The sequence below is a fragment of the Mytilus californianus genome, unplaced genomic scaffold (assembly GCF_021869535.1).
Source record: "Mytilus californianus isolate M0D057914Y unplaced genomic scaffold, xbMytCali1.0.p SCAF_7, whole genome shotgun sequence".
In the NCBI taxonomy this organism is placed as follows: domain Eukaryota; kingdom Metazoa; phylum Mollusca; class Bivalvia; order Mytilida; family Mytilidae; genus Mytilus; species Mytilus californianus.
This window is the reverse complement of record NW_026262723.1, coordinates 97,214,183-97,241,751: the sequence shown is the minus strand read 5'-3', so window position 1 is coordinate 97,241,751 and position 27,569 is coordinate 97,214,183. Positions and strand designations below refer to the sequence as shown.

The window sequence follows — 27,569 nt, the reverse complement described above, 5'->3', positions numbered from 1 at the left end:
TATAATACAGAATACAAAAAAGAGATGTATAACATAAAATAAAAATTATAAGCATTTACATAGATATAAGAAGATGTGGTATGAGTGCCAATGAGACAACTCTCCATCCAAGTCAAAATTTATAAAAGTAAACCATTATAGGTCAAAGTACGGTCTTCAACACGGAGCCTTGGCTCACACCGAACAGCAAGCTATAAAGGGCCCCAAAATTACTAGTGTAAAACCATTCAAACGGGAAAACCAACGGTCTAATCTATATTTAAAAACGAGAAACGAGAAATACTTATGAACCACATCAACAAACGACAACTACTGAACATCAGATTCCTGACGTAGGACAGGTGCAAACAATTGCAGCGGGTTTAAACGTTTTAATGGTACCAAACCTTCACCCTTATCTAAAACAATAGTGTAACATCACAATACAGAAAGACACACTATAAAATATCAATTGAAATGGCTTAACTCAATCAAAAGACATATTAACACCAGTGAACATACACTGAACAAATAAATTTGATCTATGATACAATGTTAATACAAAATAAATAAACTAAGGGAAGAATAATAAAAGTAACATGTTATACCGCTGTGAAATGTTAAACAATTTAAGAAAAGCAATATGCTTGAACAAAAATATCAGCCATTTGCAATTACAGTGGAGTCCCCGGTGTCCGCGCGGCTGGTGATACCGCGCATTAGCTGATTTCGTCATATCAACACAGTTACACAAATAAAATCGTTCTTGTTATTGTTTTAGCCTTCCGATGGGATAAAAAAAGAATAAAATTGATAAGTTCAAGGGTTAATTAATAACTGCAATCCCATGATTTACAATAAATATCACAATTTCCATAAAAAAAATTACTTCATTAGATAAAATTTGTTTTATTTAAGTCAAATTGATATCAGATTGAAATAATTTTTGCTCTGCATCCTTGGCGGTGTGCTTAGTTCAAATTCAGCTATACTTCGTAGTATAAAATCTTTCCTTTAATCGAAATAAGCTATTTTGGAAGGCATGCGCGAGATCGCCGGACATTGGAGGAACTCTCAGAACAGGGGTTTCCCTAAATTTGGACACACATTACACAAAATTTGGAGGGTGAAACCATTCAAACAGAAGATTTAATAAAATAAAAGTATGTTATAAATGCATTCACACAACATTATTCAATTTTTGGTTTTATCAGTTGAATGAAGTGAAGTCATAAGTCTTAGGTGCGCGGATACACCGGACTGCACTGTACTTTAAACACAGGTAAATGAAAATAATTTTGTTGTTAGGTATACGTTTACAGTTCAAATAGAGAAAGGAAATATTTTTACAAAATAAATAGTTTTGATGTTCATAGTACGAAGAAGTGAAAAATTAAAATTATACCAAACACTTATCAAAGCTGGTATATAGACCAGATATAACCCTGAATAACATTAAATAACAAAAAAACATTACAATTAGTATCAACAGGTCAAAAAAACAAGAAAGTACGATTTGAGAGTACTCGCAGTTACTGACAGCTAGTTAAAAGCCAAAAACAATTGATAATAAAAAATAATGCATCAGAGACTAAAATCAACTAAAACACATCCCAGGGATTTAGTATTTTAACGTCATGGACAGTCAAAGAAGACATGACTAGCCTGACGACACTGTTTCCAATCTATTTTAGATGGAGGACGATATTTCGGTCCTTTCTTAAGAAAAGTTATTACCTCACGGTCTTCGACGATGTTGAGGTGTCATGTAAGGACATGACCATAGGGAACATATCTAAAACTAGATGTTTCACAGTCTCCAGTGGAAGGAACATTATTTTCTATATTGACGTCTGATGTAATTGACGTATAATTAAAAATCAAACTTCTGCTGGTTTTTTTTTTATAAGAATACGAAATAATAGGTGGTTCTATATTATCAAAATATGGAGGTATTTGGCTTTGGATGGTAGAGTCATTGAATATACTAGATAAGTTAATAAAATCAATACCTCTATTTATATATTTGAATTTAAGAAAATGCCGTTTATGATTTTCAGGTTTATCGATACTAGGAAATAGCCTATGATGACGAAAGGCTGTAATAATACCGGTGTATTCATACATTGGGCTAAAAAAAGAAATTTTATCACACTCCAGAAAAATAGCATGAGACCTTTTATTTCTAAGTCGTTTATCGACAATATTAATGACAGCGATTGAAGTTTTAGTTATGTTCCCCTGTCCTAATATTTTGTTATTAAGACCGACAGGATAAGCTGTTTGAAGTCTTTTTATCCAAAATAATTCGCGAACTTCACGCGATTTTTCAAATTGCTTGTGTGATTCTCCTGGTTGTTTCTGAACGGTTTCAAGTGGTTGGAATTTTATAAATTTTAGATTGTGATTATGCTTATCTAAATGTTGATATATCAAAATTTTGAATTTTTTAGGTCTACGAAAGCGGTAAAGGTGTTCTTGATTTCTTTAAACTCTCGTCCCGTCTGTCCCACATATTGAATACCACACTTAGGTTGGGTTCAAGTTACCACATATATAAGGTTTTGAGTTTTTCAGGTAATGTCACAGGAAAAGGAGAGCAAAAAGCTCTCCCGTTCACTGCTGACCTTACAGTATTTTGTGAAGTTAATCTAAAATAGGTTAGTCACTTTTTGAAATTGCACGGGAAAATTTGTGGATATCCACGTGCATTTTTGTTAAACAATCTCGCTGTAGAGGCATTACAAATACGTTTGTTTAAGCACGTGGATACCCTAGAAGTTGTGTTGTTAATAATTTTCTTTCCATTACGTAAAATCATGATAATGAAATAGGGGTATAGAAAAAATAAAAAAGACCGGAGGTTGTAACAATGAATAAGGATCACACTTACCGAATAGGAAATAATAGGCAAAGCAGTAAAAGAACTCTTACAAAAACTGTTATAAAAGGCCCGACGTAAAGACTTAAGTATTACAATACTGACATATATAACAAACACAGGGCAAAAACAGAAATTGTAAGAACTCTTAGTAAAACCATAGCAGGGGCAATAATAAAAATAGCAGTCGTGGATGAGTATTTATACATCCAAACACCATAATATATAATTAACAATTAAGAACAAAGAAGTATATATATATATATATATATTCTGGTATTAATGAGTTTAGTGCTTATTTGAAACGATTTCTTTTGGACACACCATTTGATTGTTTCACTAATTGAAATAAAATAAGAGAAATATATATGCAGTATGAATTTTTGTCTGTCCTAAGCTGATGCCCTGGTTAGTTTCTGTCGTTTCTATGACTTATCGTTTAATTTTTGTCCATTAAGGAATTTTGGGTTGATGGTGGATCTTTGGTAGTCCCTCATTTTCTTTACACCATGTATGTACTAGAGACGATTTATATATCTTATATATAACATAGAATAATCATATCTGTTTAAATACCGTATTTTAACCATTAGAGGTTGTTTTATTGTGTTGTTAGCCTCCTGATAAACTAACTTACTCACCATTATACATCGAATAGTTTATTCGTATAAATTACTTGGGTAAAATTTACAATACAAACAGTAAATAAAGACAAACAAAACCAGAATACAGAAAGAGACATAAAAATGTAAATTAAAGACAAACAAACATATATTACATGTAAATTGATACATAGAACAAAAATATAAAGATATAAAATACAATGTATGACAAAAGTAATAAAAATTATAGTACAAGCGGACGATTAAAGAACACAACTGAAATATTTTTTGAACACAAATTTTCAAAAACCAAATTCTGGAACATTTGACATACATTTTTTTCAATTAAGACATAAAACATTTAAATGCTTCTTTGCCGTGTGTATTAGTACCATCCTCAGTAACAGTAACAAAAATTTCAGTATATCCAAATTCCATTTGAACATTAATAAGTCTATCTTTTCCTCTTTCTGTATCTGGAATTGGTATGCACACCTTCCCTAAATAACGTACATCTTCGCCAAAAGTAAATTTAGGATTTTCGAATATGGACTCATAAATCTCGACAGTGGCCTCACAATCAGTTGATCTCGTAGGACGACAAGGTACAGTAAACACACTTTCTCCTACAGTTAATGGCTGTCCCACCTTCACAATAGCCTTAAAAATATCTGTGCAGACATCTTTACCTTCCACTTTATCCTTAAATTTTAAAGGATGTTTTTCTGGATCAAATGGTACATTTGTTGGTATTCCATATGTTCGTGGACTTACTCGTTCACAAATCGAATATGGGTTGTGCCCAAACATCACTGCTCCTTTCATAACAGCAATACTAGCATCAGGTGGACAAATCACAGTTAAATGTTTAAACATCATTCGGATATGTTCGTATAAGATGTCTGACTCTGAATAGCCTCCGACCATTAAGATTGTTTCTATACCACGTACGTTGTTTCTATGTAAAATCATTTCCAGATGTTTTCCGATTTCCGTAGTAGATTTGGAGAATAAATTTTTTATGACCTCCCTCTTGAACCGTATTTTTTCATTTCTGATTTGTATCGATTTCGAATAAGATGAATCAGCTAATTTCCTTTCAAGATACTGAACCCTAAATGATTTAGGATATGGTATAGTCACTGTGTCATTTGACGCACGTATGCCTTTTTTTTTAACCTCAAATTTTCTTTTAATTTCTGATATATCTTCTGGACTTTCTTTCACATATGTCTCCCAAACATCAGCTTTAAAAAGCGATTTTAAGAAAGTAATATATTCATTATCTACCATTGTACCACCCCAGGGTCCACCGGTTGGTCTTTCTAGCTCTTTTAAATTTGAATTTTCCTGAAATTCATATGATGTGGTATCAACTGTTCCTCCTGAAAAAGAAATTAGTATATCAAAGCAATTCGAATAGAGATGTCACCATGGATATTTAGATAGAACCTTACTAATTGGTCAAGGGTCCTCCTTTAAGACATCTTACCGTATACGACCATGAGACAACTACCGAATCACAAAAATAGACAACTCAGGTATTTCACATCCAATCTTTTATGGTATTATTCTATACAAAGCACACTGAAAAGCTAACCAAACCTTTAAACAGACTTATTCAGAAGGGATATAGTTACGATGCTGTTGTCAGGTCATTGAAGATGGCATTTTTTGGAATTAATATTGATTCACTCATATGGTATTTGCATCGGAAATAAACACATTTATTCTAAAACCAGTTGTTGGCATGATACGGGATATGTTCTTATGTTCTCGCATATTTTATGATGGTATCATACTAAACCCCTAACGGGAGGGATTGTGTTTGATTTTCATATAATGAAGACATAATCTTTCAAACAGTTCAATTGAGGTCTGGAGCTGGCATGTCCGTTACTGCTAGTAGTCCTCTGTTAATTTATGAATCATTGTCATTTTGCTTAGTTTCTTCTGTTACCTATTTTAACATCGGACTCGGATTTCTTTTTAACTGAGTGTAATTGTTAACTTTTTATACATTGTGACTTGGATGGAAAGTTGACTCATTGGCACTCATACCACATCTTCTTATTTATATTTACTGTGCGTATTGCTGTGTGTTTGTTTATTCTTCATTGGCTAGAGTTATAGGGGAGGGTTAAGATCTCACAAAACATGTTTAACCCCGCCACATTTTTGGGCCTGCCCTAAGTCAGGAGCCTCTGCCCATTGTCATTCTTGTATTTTTTTTAAATTTTGGTTCATTTATATGTTTCGGAGTTTTTTGTGATGTCCATTTTTCGCTGAACCAGTACACATTTTTGTTTAGGGGCCAGTTGAAGCCCGCCTCCGGGTCCATTATTTTCTCGATATGTTGAAGACCCATTGGTTGCCTCGGGCTGTTTTCTGTTCTTTGTACGGGTTGTTGTCTCTTTGACACATTCCCCGTTTCCATTCTCATGTTAACTGTAAACATTTTCATCAAAATATTTTACTGAAAAGTATTTTACGGGTTAAGGCCGTCAGATGAGTCATCATTTAATAAGTCTTCAAAGACAATGTGTATTTGCTTCGCATCACGATGCGAAGCGAATAATTTCATACGATATACCCGCCATCTTGAAATCATTACTTAACAAAAGTTAGTTTTGATTGATTTCCTGATAATGTTGCTTAGTTTCTATTGGCTTAAATGAGTTATCAGCAAAACTTTATCTCAAAAAGAAATTCACACAGAAAGTTTATTTTGTTATTGTGTGCTTACTGAAGAATAAAAACCTATTTTGGCGACGCCTATGCTCTGTGTAAATTTTGAAAAAATTTTGGAATTGTAGCCATTTTCTTTTCTTACCTAAATTTAGAAGGCTAAAATCTATGGTCAATGATAATATTAAATAATCCTTAATTCTATAATTTAAAATAATTTAATTTTATAATTCAAAAAGAGAAATACAAATGATCGTCCTTTTTATGTCAGGAATCTCGTAAGAGGTTGTCTCTTTCTCTTTTAGTTTTAATTTTTATGAGAATTTGTTATGTTGTTACAATATTTGACCGCAACCTGCAAAACATTGGGCGATTTAGATCTTGCCATAATGTAATGGTGTTTCTTGTCAGTAAAACTCAAACCGTAAATTCAGCTATAAAAAGAGCCACGTGTTGTCAAAATGCACAAGAATTCAAACGAGAAGTCAGACGACCTGATGTAAACATCAACAATAAACGAAAACATATATGGCTGAGAGCAAACATCAACCTCTTAACCACAATTTATCACCTTTATAATGTCAATATAATTGAATGAAGTGTGCTTTTCAGATGCCAATTTTTATTGTTTTCATTCCTTTTTTCTATTTAAGAGTCGTTTCAGAACACATGGTTCCCTTGTGTTTATTGGTTCTTTTATCACTGATGCTCACCTTACCTTTCATTTATATTCATGAAATATAATGAAAAATATACAGTATCTTTTTATTAATGAGCTTCCACTTGCAAACAAGGATTTGCAAAATAATGAGAGTACAGCTACTTTTTGTATACATTACCTCCGCAATCAAGGACAATGAACTTTTTAATTGTGATATGAATATAAAAAAAGGAAAATGTGTGTTAATTGCCAATGAGATAACTAAGGATCTGTATTATTAAGAAATTCAGTGTAAAGCAGAACTTACAGCAGCAATAAAAAGTATATATCAAAACTACCTGGAACACAGATATATTCAAGATAATTAGAGTTCTGATAAATATACCGATGGTGTAGCAAGGGCGTAGCAAGCCTGCAATTAAAGTGTACTCACAGAAGGTAAAACAAATGTTGCAGATCGTGAAAAGAGCAATAATGAATTTACCTAAACGTATAAGATGTTGCGTCTTGTCATATTCTGTTTAAATACAACCCTAGATCAAATATTAAGTTAAGGCGCAATTTTAACCTACAAAAAAGAAAAGTTTCGAAGAAATGAAGTATTTTCCAGGCAAGAAGATTTTATCATTTACTGCTACCAAGGAATGAAAGACAGTATAGATAAAGTAAAATAATATGGTTTTGATAAAAGAGGGACACAAAAATTTAAATATTTCACCAATAACCTACGTAAAGCATGTGCTCTAAGACATGATTTGAAAATAGAAGACAAATTGACACATGTTTATACATGAATACCTCTTACCAACGGTTTGAATTTAGTTTATTTTTTTCCAAGAGAACATTTTCTTAAATTAAAAAGCTATTATTTTCTTTTGAATGGACATTTAAGCAATGGCTCCTTCTACTTTTAAAACAAGATTCTCTTATTTATTTAGTAATATAAAATTTCTGGCGATAAACAATATATTTGCTCTAATTTATTAAACAACCTACTGTTAGGTTGGACAAAGCTATTAGGGATGAAGATCATTATTCAAATGAAATGACGCGAAGAAAGTGTTTCTGCGTTTAATTTCCCAAAACAGTTATTATGAAGGGCCAAAACATTTATCTACAATAATACATAAGTATCATATGTTATGGTAGATCAATGGTCACACGAAAACGTATTTCATAAACAAACCCCAAAACCAGGGGTGATAACAAAGTACAAAAGAATGTATAAAAATATTAGCACATACCACACGAATTAGCAACACTCGACTCCTCCGAAAAATTTAACGTACAAACAAACAATGATTTTTTTAGTTTGTTCTTATTTTGTGCTGTAAAATCACTGTCCCATGGTTAGGGAGAAGATTTGGCGCCAGCAAACATGTTAAACCTGTCACATGCTTGCAGGCTTGCTACGCCATCGGTATATTTATCAGAACTCTAATTATCTTGAATATATCTGTGTTCCAGGTAGTTTTGATATATACTTTTTATTGCTGCGGTAAGTTCTGTTTTACACTGAATTTCTTAATAAAACAGATCCTTAGTTATCTCATTGGCAATTAACACACATCGTCCTTGTTCGTGTCATCATGTATCCTTTAAAGTATGTCATTATCTATAATTTGAGTTGTGTCAGAACTTATTTTTTCTAAATACAAATCTTTATAGTTTCTAGATAATAACCCTTCTCATAAATACCTATTCGCTTTGAAACAGTTTCATCTTGAACTTTTCTAGGAAGATATAGTCTCTACTCTTATTTTCCTCAACAAATTGTGCATAATTTTGTTCGGCTTCATATCAAAAGCTATGGAAACTTTCATCTTTATTGAAGAGAATGGCTGTTGGTGTTTTCAAAGTTACCAAACCATCTCCTGACTTCCTGTCCTGGTTAGTATATATTTGGTTGTGGTCTTTTTTATATTCTTCACGAAAAGAATATGCATATCCAGAATATGATGTCCCAAAATCTATAGCTACAACAACTAGAGCATCTTGTTTTCTATAAGCCTCACCTACAAGATCATGAAATACAAGGTTATGAAGCCATAAAGTCAATAAGTTAGAAAGAACTTGTGTAGGATTTGGTATTACTATCTTATTTTGGTTCCGAGTCAAATGCTATCTTAGTTTGTTATTACACTAGTCCCGAAACGTGGGCAATCGTAAATTTTCTGATTATGAATTTAAAAAAATAATAAACCGTGGGTCTCGGTAGGTGGCACAGGCACTTGTCTCAGAATATTTACCCCTATATACATTAATATAAGTGTTATAACTTATATTAAGGTATAATATAAATAAACAAAAAATCCGAGACAACAGCCTGTGGTAGTTGGTTCTTTGATGAACCTTCCACAAAACTCTATCTCTCAAGGATACGGAGATGTTCAAATTTCCCTTAATATACGTACGTTATTTCATATCATGGCTTACTCTTTTTATTACACATATCGTGTTGGCAAGCGATCCAATTGTTATTTCTTTTTCTTTCATTTGATAAATAATCCTAATTGTTTGTATTGATGACAAAAAGGGATTTGACCACATATTAGGCCTGCTCTACATGCATTTGCTCAAGTTCCAATGTGTGTTTTAAAAATACTTTTGTATTAAAAGTAATAAATAATCATTGCTTTACCATTGTGTTACATCATATTTCACCCTATTTGCATCTTCAATCAATGTTTTATATACCATATCCAGTGCGGTCCCAGGATTTAAAAGGGGAACCACAAAAACGTTAGGAGTGGGCATTCAACGTCAATATGCACGAGACAGGTATCGCCATATTAAAGCCTGGGCGGGTCCTCTTGTCCATCCACGATCACCTCAATACTACTATATATAGATAAGAAGATGAGGTATAAGTGCCAATGAGACAACTCTCCATTCAAGTCACAATTTATAAAAGTAAACCATTATAGGTCAAAGTACGGTCTTCAACACGAAGCCTTGGCTCACACCGAACAGCAAGCTATAAAGGGCCCCAAAAAATAACTTGTGTAAAACTGAGACTACTATACACGTGTGTTATAGTAGTCTCAGTGTAAAACCATTCAAACGGGAAAACCAACGGTCTTATCTATATAATCAAAGAGCTGAAAGCTCTGAGGAAAAATGACGCCACTGTCTCTAATATTGTGATATTTTTTATGCAAGTCTTGATTTTCACATACCGTAATAAGTTTTACATTGCAACATGTCTCGTAAGCATATAATTGATATTCGTATATGTGTCTGTTTTTTCAGTACAAATGAATAGGTCAAGACTACCTGAATGATCTACAGTATCCAATTACTACTGGCTGTTTTTTTTTGTATAAATAAATAGGTCAAGACTACCGGAATGGTCTACAATATCCAATGACTACTGGCTGTTCTTTTGTACTAATAAAAAGGTCAAGACTATTTGAATGATCTACAATATCCAATGACTACTGGCTGTTCTTTTGTACATATAAATAAAGACTTCCTGAATGATCTAAAGTATTCTAAGTAATGTGATTTTTTTCTTGCAATTACATTTTTCTAAATCAAGAATATAGACTACTAGTATCCTTTTCAAACTAAATGATTATGAAGAGCCTGTTGTTAGCAAGCTCTTATACCCCACATACTCATTAAATAAGTTACTAGTGACCTAGTTATTTCTGTTACTTGAAGCAAATTATATTTCTGTATATTTAGACAATAGTATAATATTGTTTTACTAGTTTTATTTCACCTTGAAGATTAGACAAATAGGGATACTCCTTCGATTTTTTATTTCATGTCAGTCAGGTCGCTTTATATGAAACTTGAAACCACTTCTCTGCCATATTGTTATTTTATAACAACTCTGCCCTTGACCATGTTGACCCATGCAATTGATATTCATTCTTTAACCAAACATCATAGTCAGTTAGTTTTTGATTTTGCACTCCCACACCACCTTTCATGTCTTTCAGGTCAAATGTCTGTCTCCATTTAAGTTAATGACATTGAACAATCATGGTATTAAACACAATTTCAATAGTGATAATGCTGTTCTCGTGGGTCACCATATATTCAACTTGGGTAGCATTCCAGTTATTGAAATTTGTGTCAGATTAGAACAATGATCTAGATCTTTAGGAATGGATCTTATAATTTAATATGGAGCCATAGTATGGGACCCCTACACGGTAACAAAAAAAAACAAGCTTGAAAGGATACAATGTCAAGCGGCAAAATCTACCACCAGAGATTACAAGTCAAAAGAGGATGGACGGGATACGTCTCTAAAATGCTTGCTGAACTGGAACTACAGCAAGATCTCCAGACAAGACGAACAAAGCGTTGAAGCCAGAAGTTAATATTTATGTAAAAAGTAGTTGAGGGGCTGATTCCCGCTATTGAACCATATTGTCATTCTATAATATCATTGCGTAAGTATTTCTGTATTGGCCTTGTTATTGGTTCATGTCTTGGGTGTATTGGTCTGAGGCGAAGCGGAAGGCCAATACTGCTTGCCGAGGACCAATAATAAGGCCAATACAGAAATACACGTAATTAGTATCTTTATTAATTAACTACAGTGTTACAATATTTTTTTTATTTCATTTCACAAGAGATAAACATTTTTACCTTGAAGTGGAACTATCCAAATCTCAGTTTCCTTTTATAAGATGCAATATCTAATGATTCGGTGCCGTTTGACTGCTGGCCGAGAACCAATAATAAGGCCAATACAGAAATACACGTAATAGTATCTTTATTAATTAACTACAGTGTTACAATATTTTTTTTTATTTCATTTCACAAGAGATAAACATTTTTACCTTGAAGTGGAACTATCCAAATCTCAGTTTCTTTTTATAAAATGCAATATCTAATGATTCGGTGCCGTTTGAAGTATCTTCAGCCTTTTCTCATCTGATGAATTTTTCTACCCTTTCCAGTCACTATAAAGTGTTACAACTTTAATTTAGACACAACACATAAATAGTAATTGGAAAGGTACTGCCATTGCATGTGTAATGCAAATATATTTAAAAAAAAATAATATAAGAGTTGAAATTGATACAACTATCCGTAAGCCAATTGACCAAAGAACGAAGATTTGCACAATTACAGAATCCATATGCCTGGTTCAGGTTTAAGAATAAACTACCGTTTAATACAAAACATGAGAAGCGACAGTAAACAGTAAAAATCGATTTGTACCATCGACATCGACATGATGAAATTATGAGGTCGTCAAGAAATGAACTTTGTGATAATTTACTCGTTCCCCAAACCTGAAATAATCCCATCGTCTACTTTCAAAATGCTTTTTAAATGAATGGGACCGTCTTTAACCTAAAATATATGCCATACTGAACGTTTCAGCTTGTTTATGGTGAGTAAACCTGCGTCTTACAAACAACTGTTTACTTTCAGTTTGAGTTTATCGTGACTTACGATCTAAAAACTAGAGACGTTCCGAAATCCTGTTTTGTAAACAAAGATTCATACGCACCGCGTGGGTATAACCGTATTACTAATTTCCGATTTTTAAAATCTTCGTAAATCTGGATAAAGACCAGTTTCTATCCAATGGATATCAAAATGATTCCGATTTTCACTTTTTTAATGATTGTAAAGTTGAAATGGCATGAAAGGCTGACATTATTTAGGAGAACTATTTTGTCTAGCGATTGCTGATCATTGGAGGGTAAAAAGTCCAACACCATAACAAAACGGATCTATTTATCATGTATACATACCGATTGATTACGATTGTAAGACATGTGCATAAAAGTGAAACTTCGAATAAATATGAAAAATATAACAAAGGGATAGCTCCAAATACCATTTAAATTTAATAACAAAAACATATGGACAGGTCAAGATATCTTTTTGGTAAATAAAATAAAGTATGTAAACTGGTTCCCGTCCGACTACAACACTTTGTAAGAGTGTAGCGTAATACAAGCAGATTCCAGTTAGTATGTAAAATCAATCTCCCATACAGACAGAGTTGTCGTCCTTTCCTCCTCAATTTGGAGGAAAGGACGACAACTCTGTCTGTATTGGAGATTGATGTAAAATAGTAAATATGAAACCGAGTGCGGTAGGCGGAGGCAATATAATCGACTTTCGTAAGTTCTGGTCAATGGTATCGGAAACATGCCGCTGATAGCGTCATTTTCCAAAAAAACGAGAAACGAGAAACACTTATGAACCACATCAACAAACGACAACTACTGAACATGTATTGATTTAGGGGAGCGTAGAATTCATACACCCCCTTTAACTTTTAATTAGATTATATATCATGTTTTACCATAAAATTGTGTAAGCATTGTGGACCGCACCAAATCTTTACAAATTCTTTTGATTCTTGTTTTGAAAACACACAATCAGAATCAGAAACAAAAATAAAATATGAAAGCCAGCAAACCAACGACAATCACCGAAATACCAGATCACCTGTGTCGTAGACCCATTGGCGGCCATGCCGGACTGTTTTTAGTCCTAAAATATAATTAAGATTTCGGAGTTTCATATCATTTACATTCAACGTTTTTTATCTGATATTTTTTTTTACTATCAATTTTCGGGTTTCAACATTGATAGTAAAAAAAAATATCCGATAAAAAACGTTGAATGTAAAATATATGAAACTCCGAAGTCTTATATTATAGGACTAGGACTGTTTTCTGCACTGTGGTTTGGTTGTCGTCTCTTCAACACATTCCCAGCTTCCATGATCACCCTCCATGACATAGGACAAACGCATTCAGGCTATCGTTTCACAAAAGGTCGTAAATCGTGATATAGGTCGTACGACCATCTTAACGATATGCGACCGTTTCACAAATATTTACGATTTACGACCTACGAGAAATATTGGTCGCAAATTCCCGACTGGGTCTAAGCAGTCGTAAATCGGTAAATTTGCCAATAGCGGGAATAATGGAAGTCGTAGACTTGCGTGAGGTTCAATTGTCAGTCTAACATTAAGAAGTCATGCAATTCCAGCACTTCTGCGGGTGTAATAACGTCACAGTACCCAAATTGCACCGAGTACCCAAATTTCACCTATTCAGCAAATCTAACAAGTTTTCTTTGAGACTTAACAATTTGTATTTTTATTATTTGACATTATATACACGTCTTTCAGCATAGGTAAATATATTTAAATATACACAAAACGTTCACAGTATATATCAACAGATGAAGTATTCACTGGAAAAAGTAAAATCTACAGAAACGTCGCGATGCGACGTCCACAAAAAGTCATCTTTTAAAAATGAGCAAATAAAATATGTTACAAGCAACCATTTCTTTAAAAAATGAATACTAAGCATGGAATAATGTCAAATTGTTCTAAATATTTGAAGGAATAAAACAAAACATCTGTTATTCGATTTTTAAGGATGTGAATTTAAGCATGGATGCAATTCATTACAGAATCATGGATCGTTTGGAGGTCGGTTCAAACCCATTTTTCTATGATTCAATAAAGATTCAAAATTAAATTGGTGCAACTATGATAGAAAAAAGGATACATTGACAAAATAAACACAGAATTGAAACTTTTGTCTGGATCATAAATAAACGTAGGTGAAAAAAACTGTCAAAATAGGTGCAATTTGGGTACCGTCACGTTAAATCCTTTTATTTTTTAATAATTTGAGCTCCTGCCATTCTGTCTCAATACTAGTAAACAATTTATCTCCCTTGAAAGACTTTAAAAATAAGAAACAAAACGGTAAACGGTCATACCATTAAAACGTTTACATTTGCACCTGTCCTAAGTCAGGAATCTAATTACAGTAGTTGTCGTCTGTTTATGTAGTTCATACGTGTTTCTCGTTTCTCGTTTTTATAGTAGATTAGACCGTTGGTTTTTCCGTTTGAATGGTTTTACACAAGTTATTTTTTGGGGCCCTTTATAGCTTGCTGTTCGGTGTGAGCCAATGCTCCGTGTTGAAGGCCGTACCTTGACCTATAATGGTTTACCTTTATAAATTGTAACTTGGATGGAGAGTTGTCTCATTGGCACTCATACCACATCTTCCTATATCTATGTATTACGATACGTGTTTTTCATCTATGAAATTGAACTGTAATAAATGTCTATCCTGATAGAGTTATCATATTTGCATTTACGACAGATTTTTATTTTCATAATCGTTTAATTACTGAATTCATGTGTTGACTCTTAAATGTAAATATTATGTACACGGAGTATTTAAAAGACAAATAAAGGTGAAAGTACTCTTTTTATATTCATGTATATATAGACGTGGGCCGTATTCGTCAACTAAACTTTTAAACAAGAGTTCGCACGAAATGTCCAGCCTGCTATATATACTAATCATGATTGAATATTCGTTGAAAGTCTTTTAGTCTGTAAATACATGGATCTTACTCCATATAACAAATGCTCAGTAGTGCAGGAAAAAGGTCCAAACAATGAAATTTGAACATTGGTATGTGAACAAATTATGATGAAAATGCACAGAGATAAGAACACAACAATCATCCGAACTAAAAAAATATAGATCTCCTATATCTCCTCCTATCTAACGAGGTCAACATCTGAAAATCGTTAAATCGTTAAATTGGAACATTTTGTTTATTAATACATCTTTAGAATTTTTCTAGTACAAAAATAGAAACAAAATTGCAAAGAGGTAAGGACAACAATTCCCATAGAATTCATTTCACATCATGGTCATCATGTTACAAAAAGTCTTTTTGAATCTTTTTTTTTATGCTCACCCCGACCAGGAACATATATATTAGATATACTGTTCCAAGCCCCGACCGTGCAGATAAGTTATATATACTCCAAGGCTCCTGTGTAAGTTTTCTTGTTTATAGTAAAGATAAGGGAAATACGCCTTTGCGTTGTAAAAGGGTTTGTAGCTTTTAAAATATTTCTAGTGACTTTTTTTTTATATTTCAGGCTTTCTCTTAAATTGTAACATATTTTGGAGAATTGCGTTTTAATGCCGATCTTTGATTGTTTCTATAAAATTTATTTACAATTAAAGAATTGTTATATAACATTCGAGACGATTTAGAACTTGACCTGTCTAATGTTGAACACTATATATTGCCCTCTAAGTGTGGTTTCTTCTTATTTGATTGCTGTCTTATTGACGTTCACCCCATATGGTATCGACTCTGTTTGCTCCCATAACACGTTGTCCCTAGGTTCGTTTGCACACATTTTTTATGTCAGTATTGTGCCCGGTCAGTGGCATGGGAGGGGGCAAACTAGGTAACGTTGTATGAAGGGGCCATGTAAAAAGTCTATGCATTTACCATACATGTAGCTCCATAATGGGGCCCGGTTCCATTTCCCCATGCAAATCTGCCTCTGCTTCAAATCATCTCTTTATTAGTATTTTAACCAACTTTCGTTATTCAGTATATGACGCAGACCTAAACTCTTTGTGGTGAACTCTTTTATTTCAAGTTCAATGAAAAAGATCCAATGAAGTAGGTAAGCCAGATAATATCATAACAGCACAATGACCCAGGTAAATGTTTAATCAGAGGCTTTAAGAACGTAGTAAAAATTTCATGTTGATTATTACACAACAAGGCGCTCCTATATGCCTGTATTGCTCACCAGTGACCTGGATAGAGTCAGAGATAATTATACTATTCATTGTAAGGCTCTATATTTCAATCAAACTATAAAGAAGGAAACAAAAACATTAATAAACGACAACTTGATGACATAGTTAGTTTTCTTGTTTGAATTGTCTTACTTTTGTCATTTCGCGGTCTTTTATAGCTTACTATAGGGTATGGGTTTTGCTAATTTTTGAAGGCCGTATTGTGATATAAAATTGTTAATTTAAGTTCTACGTCATTTAGTCTCTGTTGGAGAGTTGTCTGATTGGCAATCATACCAACATCTCCCTTTTTACAGCGGATGACCGTGAGGGCATGCAGGTGTATTGTTCCCACGTGACTTGCATTATTGACTGATAACCGAACGTATTTCGTATAATTACGCGGATATTATCGAGTGCAAAATAACATTCCTTATCGCATGTAATATATCAATTTCATCAATAAATATTCATGAAAATAATTTTTAAGAACATAGATAAATGATATGAAAATGTTTTGTCGTATGAAATATATATATATATCAATAAAAATTCGTAAGGGTTCCGCGAAACCCAGTGTCTCGCCTACTTTTGCTGTTGTCTATGTTTTCAGTGTGATAGGGGAATGCACATAATAGATGTTTTAAAAACTTTAACTGTAGACTGTATGTAATGTTAACTAGAAGAAAAACTAAGTCCATTTATAAGTAATATACTGAAAAGCAGGAAATAAATTTTTACAAAATTTCCTTCTAGATACTAGCTTTTGATCATAAACAAGCTTCTGCCCAAGTCTGGTACAAATCCAGGATAGTTTAAGAAAGTTATTAAAATTTTTAAAACTTTAACCACAGAGTGAATGTAATGTTTACTGTCAGAAAAATACGTCCATTTATAAGTAAAATACGGATACATGTTTGTTAGCACCCTGTCCTTCCTATGACTCGAGACAGTGGTCAATTTTATTGATGACCCTTTTGTGATATTTTTTAGATAAACAATTCTCACCAGAAAGACACAACAAAGTATATAAGCCCAGCCCTGATCCTGATATAAAGCTGTTATCAGTGAGCACAGCAAAACGGTAAACTACAGGCTCCACGCGCCTACGATGCTGATGTTTTTTCTTTCAACTCTTCTTTTATTGACATACAATATTCAAGCCATATTTTACACACCAAGGACCATCGATCATGTCACTTTTGTTTGAATTGGTTCAGTAGTTTCAGGAAGCTCTTTTAACTAGAGGCAATAGAGAGCCTATTGCATCTTCAACCAGAGTCTCTATGTCATTTGGTCCCTGGTGAAGAATTGTCTTTTTCATGATTGGCAATCATATCACATATTTTTATTCATTATAAGGGTGACATTTCTGTGTGTCAACTGTTTGTTCCTAAATGTTCAGCTGTTACACCGTCACAGTTTACAGGAGAATTTAGCACTTACAGTATGTGTAAGCCTACCACATTCTCATTCTGTATGACCTGGTTCTAAGTAAGTAGTGGGAAATTTTGGGGTTGCTGTTTGTTGCCTTTGGTCATATAAACTTTTATTTGTTTGACACTTGCATTTTTAGATGTGTCAGTTGGGATCCTGATTTTACACCAACAAACTACACTACTTATAAAACACCAAAATGTATATAATGTGACAGGGATAAACCAGTTTTATCTGCATACAAACGGTATCCATTGCCTATTCTAGGATCATGTATCTTGAAAGTAAAACAAACAACAACAAAAACTGCCAGCACTAGATACATTAACCAATATCTCAGGACGACCAAATTGAACAAGATTATAAAAGATTGCAAATAATTTGGAAAGAGGGTTTAAAAAATATTAAGTCTATCTATAGCTACTTACTAAAAAGTGTGAATAGAAAAAGAAAATAAAGTGTCTTTATTTACACTTATTTCCATTTATCTCTCATATAATGAATATTTTTGTTGTTGTGTTAATAATTGAACATCCTTATAAAACACGCTGTTTATTTATTTCCCTCTTTAGAACAAAATCTGCTTCAAATTGATCAATATGTAGATCATAATTATAACCTTGATCTTCATCAGTTTTCCATTCTAACCTGAAATTATAATGTTATACATGTAGTGACGAACAAATCCCATATAAGAAAAAAAAAATACAATAAAAATTATGCAATTTAAAATTACAATGTACATGTGAATTCTATATTAATGTCTTATGACAAAAACACATCTCCTTTTATTGCAGATATAAAAAAAAGTTTAAAAAAAAAAAACCAACAATACATTTTCTATGCTTATCATAAATGTGTAAATTTTACAAAAGCAATTCAACCTTAAAATTGAATTGATATAATCAATGATTGTATGTTCTTAAAAAGTGGCAGCCCTGTCAGTCTGGACCCCAAAAATCAAGAAGGTCAATGTTGTTGTAGTCCTGATTGCAAACTATTAAAAAGTTTGTGGTTGTTTTATTCTCTTATTTTAGACTGTCTGGTATTTTAAATTGGTATACATGTAGCTGCTCAGTGGCAGATCCAGAACTTTTTGTAAAGGGGGGGGGGGGCTGACTGACCTAAGGGGGGCCACTCCAGTCATGCTTCAGTGATTCCCTATATATATATATATAATCAACCAAATTTTTAAGGCCCCCCAGCCCCCTGGATCCGCCTATTCTGCTGATTACAAAGTACATCAATATTTTAAATGGAAACTGTTCAAGCACATTTTTCCATGCAGTTTGGCTCAATCTAGATTACACCTCCATGTACAAAGTATGAAAAATCTGCAAAATACATGAGTGAATTTCACTGAGACCACACAATTTGTACTCTGTGTTGTAACAATTGTCAATAGCAGTAGGCTTAAAAAATATTTTGAGAACTTGGCAATGTTAATTATAGACAATGCTATTTTAATGTATGTTTATGTACATGTGCACTTTTTTGTATTCTTAAATCTTTGAACTTCCAATTCATTTGAGACAGAGGTACATTTGTAAGTCAATAACAGGAAGAAGAAAGCATATTATCCATGAAATATTACATGCAACTTTTCTCACAAGTAAAAATAACTATTTGAGTATGACTTTAGTATCTTACCTTCATTCATTTATTTTTGTACATATACTCAATATAGTTGATGAAAAGTAATTTGTTACAACACTACAACGTTTTAAAGAATTAAAGAACGCTAGTACTGTTTTCATAGTCTGTATGAAAAATTGCAGCAAAGTCAGCTAGGATGTTGGATTCCATGTATTTCCATTGACTGAAATTATATGAAGACATAATATGAATATGAACATGACTAGTACTGGATCATTCAAAGCAAAAATAAATATTGTAGCTAAAGGACACATATCTTTATATAGTTTCATGAATGGTGGATATAATTTTGCAATGGTAAATCATTATATGCAAATACAGATATAAAATCAAAGCACTATAAGCGCTGTAGGCAGTTAGCCAAAAACCAAGGCAAACATGATTATGAAAACTATGGCAGTGTTGCTTCAATTTTTTTTTAATATTTGAAAGAACAAACATTAAACATTCATATATTGTATATTTATGTTTATTTAATGAATTGATTATTAAGGCAAATTAATTAATATTTTATCAAGGTTTTCAAACTACTACAGGGATCAAAGGTGAGGTCTTACTGACCTGCCCATAGTAAATGTAAATGACCCCCACCTTCACCCCAAGTCCATGATGTCACTCCATACCAAGTTTGGAATAAAATGGCAGGTGATAAAACAGTTGGTAAAACATTCTTGGGCTCTACACTGCTTGAAAGATTTATATGTTTTCTTTAAAATGAGCCATAAATGAAAATTTTTATAGGCCCAGAAATAATTCAAAAAATAATTAAAGTAAATTTAATTAACCTAGACGCATGTTTTGCATCAATAAAATTTAATAATAAACAAGATATAATTGTAACAGGATGCTGTTACGAAGTCTCACAAACAAAGCTCCAATAATTCGTCATTCCCATGGTCGCCTGACATTGGGCAGAGTCCAGTACACATTGGTTTGGTCTAGTAAAGGGATATGTATATGTGACACCTAGGAGATTGACCCTGTATATCATTCAAATCTTTTTGAAATGACGAACAGGAAAAATATGGTTTAGGAGTGGGTATCTCAACCGTTTACAAGTTCTCAAACAGGAGGGGTGGGATGACCCCAGGGACTCCCCCTATATTTCATTTGATTTGTTATATTGTCCCATACATGAATATATATGGTTTTGGGGTGGGGATCTCGACCATTTACAAGTTTCAAACAGGAGGTGGTGGGATGACCCCAGGGACTCCCCCTATATTTCATTTGATTTGTTATATTGTCCCATACATGAATATATATGGTTTAGGGGTGGTGATTTAGACCGTTTCCAAGTTCTCAAACAGGAGGGAGTGGGGTGACCCCAGGGACTCCCCCTATATTTCATTTGATTTGTTTTATTGTCCCATAAATGAATATATATGGTTTTGGGGTGGGGATCTCGACCATTTACAAGTTTCAAACAGGAGGTGGTGGGATGACCCCAGGGACTCCCCCTATATTTCATTTGATTTGTTATATTGTCCCATAGATGAATATATATGGTTTAGGGGTGGTGATCTCGACCGTTTCCAAGTTCTCAAACAGGAGGGAGTGGGGTGACCCCCGGGACTCCCCCTATATTTCATTTGATTTGTTTTATTGTCCCATAAATGAATATATATGGTTTAGGGGTGGGGATCTCGACCATTTACAAGTTCTCAAACAGAAGAGGGTTGGGTGACGCCGGGGATTCCCCAAAATTTTCATTTGATGTGTTTTATTGTCCCATACAAGTATATATATGGTTTAGGGGTAGGGATCGCGACCGTTCACAAGATAACTGTTTATTGTACAGAAATGTTAATAATAGTTCTGATGCCAAATTACTTCAAAAAGATTTATCTAGTTTAGTACAATGGGAAGAGGACTGGCAAATGAATTTTAATCCTGAGAAGTGTTATGTTATTCATATTTCTAAAAAAAGTAAACCTTCCACTTTTGATTATATATTACACAATCATGTTTTAGAAGCAGTAAAAGATAGTAAATATTTAGGCGTAACTATAAGCCATGATCTTGATTGGGGAACACATATAAACAATATTACTTGTAAGGCAAATAAAACCTTAGGTTCGTAGTTCGTAGGAACTTAAAAAACTGCACACGTAAGGTTAAAAACCTTACGTACACATCACTTGTCCGTCCAGTCGTCGAATACTCTTCCCCTGTATGGGATCCGTACAAAAAGCAACACATCACTCAGGTTGAGCAGGTACAGCGTAAGGCAGCCAGGTTTGTCTTCAATGATTATAAAGACAGATCACCTGGAGCAGTTTCAAATTTAATTAAATCATTGGAATGGGAAAATTTAGAAATAAGAAGGAAAAAAGCTAGATTAACTATGCTATATAAAATAAATTGGGGGTTAGTGGAAGTTCCTAAGGACAATTTAACAATATCTGATAGACGTACTAGGGGGAAACATAAATTTAGGCAAATATCAACAAATAAAGATTTCTATAAATTTTCTTTTTATCCTCGCACTATTTCGGACTGGAACTCACTACCTGAAGCAATAGGTATGTCTGACACCCTGGAATCCTTCAAAAGTGGCATATCCACTCTAACATTTGAAGGAGCCACAACAACTTATTAAACTACAAAGCCACTGTACATAATGTATATATGTTATTGTTAATGATTTTTCTTTGTCATATTATTTTTAAATTAAGTCCATATGTACATAGCACACAAGTTCCGGGAAGTTTTACACTCCTACCTAGGAGTCTACTCCCGTATTCGGAAGAAGAAGAAGAAAAACACATTTTCGAATTGAAGGGGGGTGGGATGACCCCCAGGGAATCCCCCTATATTTTCATTTGATTTGTTATATTGTCCCATACATCAATATATATGGTTTAGGGGTGGGGATCTCGACCGTTTACAAGTTCTCAAACAGGAGGGGTGGGATGACCCCAGGGACTCCCCCTATATTTCATTTGATTTGTTATATTGTCCCATACAAGGATATATATGGTTTAGGGGTGGGGATCTCGACCGTTTCCAAGTTCTCAAACAAAAGGGGGTGGGGTGACCCCAGGGACTCCACCTATATTTCATTTGATTTGTTATATTGTCCCATACATGAATATATATGGTTTAGGGGTGGGGATCTCGACCGTTTCCAAGTTCTCAACAGAAGGGGTGGGGTGACCCCAGGGACTCCCCCTATATTTCATTTGATACATATACATATAAATATATGGTTAAGGGGTGGGGATCGCGACTGTTTCCAAGTTCTCAAACATGAGGGGGTGGGGTGACCCCAGGGACTCCCCCTATATTTCATTTGATTTATATTGTCCCATACATGAATATATATGGTTTTGGGTGGGGATCTCGACCATTTACCAGTTTTCAAACAGGAGGTGGTGGGATGACCCCAGGGACTCCCCCTATATTTCATTTGATTTGTTATATTGTCCCATACATGGATATATATAGTTTAGGGGTGGGGATCTCGACCGTTTCCAAGTTCTCAAACAGGAGGTGGTGGGATGACCCCAGGGACTCCCCCTATATTTCATTTGATTTGTTATATTGTCCCATACACGAGTATATAACAAATCAAATGAAATATAGGGGGAGTCCCTGGGGTCACCCCACCCCCTCATGTTTGAGAACTTGGAAACAGTCGAGATCCCCACCCCTGAACCATATATATTCATGTTCAAATTGTTTGAATATCTAAGATAATTATGCATAGACTTCGTTGAATAATTAGAATGAGAAAAAGGGATTGCTAACCATGGATAGAATAATGACAACAAAGAGATGATATGTGCAATCAGAGGACTGTAACAAATCATTTGGCAGACTTTTATATACCGTTAAACATTTTGTCTGAACTGTAAATATAAATATATATTTTTAAGGAAATTTGTTAAATCTAGCTGTATATTGATATTTATTATTATTAATTTTCAATATATATATATTTTTTTAATCCCGTCTCTCATAATTCTTTTTAGAATGGCATTAATATTTTATATTGTTTTATGTATTCGTGTATTATGTTATGTATTGTAATATTAATGGTGAGACGTAAATAAACTAATTGTATTGTATTGTATATGTAGAATTATAATTTATTAATCATGTTTGACAACATTTGTTTAGACAGATGCAAACTGACGAAGATTTGGGAGGCCAACTGACACATTAAAAGTGGCTTCAAAGTTATTGTGAAACTACCTATCCTGAATCAGATGTGGATACTAGATCCAATCTAAGACTCTTTCATCTTGCAATAGTATTAAACATTTGACTTTTCTACACTTTACACAAGTATTACCCATTCCAAACTAAAAGACAAATTGAAAGAGTTGGTCTTGCTTTGTTTCATCAAAAAAGAATGGCCAACGTATATAGAAGTATCTTGTCTTAGGGAGGGATAAATCCTACCTTGTAAAAAATCACTCTGATTCAAACAAAAAATTCTCTGAAACGGACATTATCAAGATTCTTGATTGACAACATATTTGTAACGTTTGGATGACATGTTTCTCAACAAACAATCGTCATCCCCATGGGAAACCCCTTCTTGCCGACTTGTTCCTTTATTCATATGAGGCTGACTTCATACAGGAACTTCTTAAGAAGAAAGAAAAGAAGTTATCAGTATCCTTTAACTTTACTTTCCGCTGTATAGATGATGTTCTCTCACTAAATAATTCAAAATTTGGTGACTATGTTGAACGCATCTATCCCATCGAACTTGAGATTAAGGATACAACAGATACAGTTAAGTCTGCCTCATATCTTGACTTAGGGTCGGTTGAAAACAAAACTTTACGACAAAAGAGATGATTTCATCTTCCCAATTATTAACTTTCCATTTCTATTTAGCAATATTCCAGCAGCGCCTGCATACTGAGTATATATCTCCCAGTTGATATATATGATATTCAAGGGCTTGTAATTCCTATCATGATTTCCTTGATAGAGGGTTGCTGATCACAAGGCAACTTTTCGATTTAGATCCTGTGGTTGTAATAAATACAGAGGAAATTGGTCCTATACTTCTTTCACCGTTCTGCTGTAATAGAACCACAGACAGGTTTTCAATATTAGTAGTGAAAAGTGAAAAGAAAACATATTACAGTAATTACAATTGAAATTTCTAATGAACAATTGTTTAAATTTGTCTACAATGTTTAACTTAAACTGACATACCTTCATATTGTAATAAAACAAAATCATTAGAAATACAAGGATTATAATTGTCAGGGGCGGATCCAGGATTTTGGAAAGGGGGGGCGTAGTATAAAAGTTGGCCGAGCGGAGCGAGGCGAAATTTTTTTGGGACCTTTTTTTGGCTAAAAAACATAAAATAAGTGTAAAATGCATTTTATAGTTAAAGTGTAGGGGTTGGACATTTTTGGTGCCTATTCTCTCCATCAATTGTCTATTATGAAATGATTGGATAGATCCAAAGCTATGTACTAATTAATATATTTGATGCGGGATTTGTCAGTAAAAAATGGACATGGAAAATTCTCGTTTGTTGTATGGTTAGTTAGCATAACCTCACAGATTTATTGTTGTAAACAAGAAATACGGCTATTCAATGAAATTAACAATACGACCAACACGAAGAAAGACAAACAAGCAATTTTCATCCAAATGTTTGGTTGAAATGTTTCACCCAACAAGGGAAGTGAGGGGTTCCAAATCAACCAAAGGCTACGAATGAGTCGGAAATGACAATGAAGTTGTGAATGACGGTCGACACATGGAGACATATAGGCCACACCCAGCAGGCAGGTTGCAGTCGGGCCTTGAAAAAAGTATTCAGTATATCAGTTCGGCGAAACAGACATTCCGGTCAGATATGGGATTCACATGCAACCCCCGCCTAAAAAAATTGCGCCCGTTTTTTATTCATCATGTTCATTTAATGCTAAATAATTCTGTTGAAAATATTTTTTTCTGATAGCAAAAAAGTGAACAAGATTATTGTTTTCAATCCAGATACGGCCAGAATTTTTTTTAAGGCAAAAATCAGGGTCAGAATGTTTTCTCTAAAATATCTCAAACTGCCCCCTCAGATCAAATGGTCCGTACCTTAGACTTTAAATCTATATCTAGAGCTTACTGACTGGGGATCACTATTCAGCAATGTTATTAATGGGCTGGGGCGTGTGGGGTTAAACATGTTTTCGTAGGTAAATAATATTGCTGTGGAACTTTTTTTTTCATGAGAGTGTACTAGAGTATTACTTTCTGTTGGGTGGAATTGTGAAATAGAAGTCAATACGTTCTTGCTCAATACTTTGTCGCTTTGAAGGCGTCATGCTTGTCATCCTCAGCTTAAGCAATGTGTTACTGTAATTTGAATTTCAAAATGACTGAGTGACGTTTTTTTCGACGAACTGGTCAACTCCACCGTAGAGAATCACATGACTTTGACATAATCAATTATATATTACAGTAAATACGAGTGAAAAATATCTTTATAAGTAAAGAATTGTCGCATAAAAATTAAATACACGGGAAATGGCAAACTTCACGAAGTCTAGTCTGATTAATCATTTTACAAAAAAAAAAAAAAAAAAAAAAAGTGCAAGCAAAGGGGGGGGGGCGTACGCCCTCTACGCCCCCCTCTGGATCCGCCACTGATTGTGTACGCCCTACAAAAGACTCGGATAGATTTTAAAGCATACTTAATATCCATCTTTTAGTCAACGCCAGGGTCATTTACACCAAAATATCCTATCTAAAATTTACATTGTCGCAGCTTTTTGTTTGTACTTTGAATTTGTAACACAATGGACCTGTGACAAATTAATAAGATGCTTAGATATGATATATTTTTGTCAAATTTTGAGGACTTTTCCCCAAATAGGAAACAAATGGAAAATCTTTCAGATAAAATAATGCTGTTCGAAGCAAAATTTTATAAAATCATTTAATATGTGTGATATTTTAACAAAACAGTAATGCATAACGCTGAATACATAGATATTCATAAAATTGCATGAAAAAACTTTAAAAGTGTAGGCTCTAATCGCCTGTGAAGAAAAGCGGTTCTGACGCATAAAACTATTTGCTTTTTTCATTGACGAGCACGGGGTCGATACCACTGCTGATGGAGGGTATCCACAGTTCAGTAGACATTGCTATGGTACTGACATGTTTTGTAACATTTTTTCTAAAATTCCCCATTAATAAATTAACAAGTTACTAAGAAACTAAAAGTTTCCAACAGGCAAAGTTGACCTAAGCTATATTTGTCTATTCTTTTTGGGTCTCTTTTGGTCATAAAAATCTTTTAAACGTTTGTTAATCAATTATAATGAACTTTGGACGAACAATTTTGAAGTCATAGAATACCGGAAATGATTTATTATGTGCATATTGGAATTTCCCGAAAGAGAAAATAGAAAATTCACTAGTATATTTTTTTTTATTTTAATATTAATTTTTCTTAATGATTTTTATACTATAATGAGGAATTCGTGTTCTATAAAACCTGCATGATATCAAAAACTTAAATAGGGGGAAAAGGTGAGATATATAGTTTCTGTTTAAGTCAACATGACATGTTTCAAAAGCAATTTAACATTATCAGGTAATATTGAAATTTTTACCGGGTTTATGTTTATTTTTTGCAATAAGTTATAGAATATAAATAAAATAAAAAATATTCACCTGCTTATAATTTCGTTAATGTTACTTTTAGGAAGAACATCCGTTTTCGTTTTTGTTTTATCGGGTATAATATGTCAAGGTGATTTACTGTATACTTATTATACGACCGCAAAAAAATTTTTGTGGTCGTATATTGGTATGACGTTGGCGTCATCGTCGTCGTCGTCGTCGTCCGGCGTCGTAGTCGTCGTCCGAAGACGCATTAGTTTTCGCACTCTAACTTTAGTTTAAGTGAATGGATCTCAATGAAATTTTACCATAAGGTTCAATACCACAAAAGGAAGGTGGGGATTGATTTTGGGGGTTATGGTACCAACAGTAAAGGAATTAGGGGCCAAAAATAAGCATTTTTGTAACTTCCAGACATAACTTTTGTGTAAGTGTATGGATCTCTCTGACATTGTACCACAAGGTTCCATCTC

General features: G+C 33.7%; 1 long non-coding RNA gene across 1 annotated transcript; it reads right to left on the bottom strand.

The window, feature by feature from the left end:
* Positions 1-18,042: 18,042 nt before the first annotated feature.
* Positions 18,043-27,214, bottom strand: LOC127708831 (uncharacterized). The gene is made up of 3 exons (XR_007985401.1): positions 27,148-27,214; positions 19,483-19,651; positions 18,043-18,480 (listed from the first exon to the last, which is right to left on the bottom strand). It is a non-coding gene; the product is annotated as an uncharacterized LOC127708831 (long non-coding RNA).
* Positions 27,215-27,569: the final 355 nt, after the last annotated feature.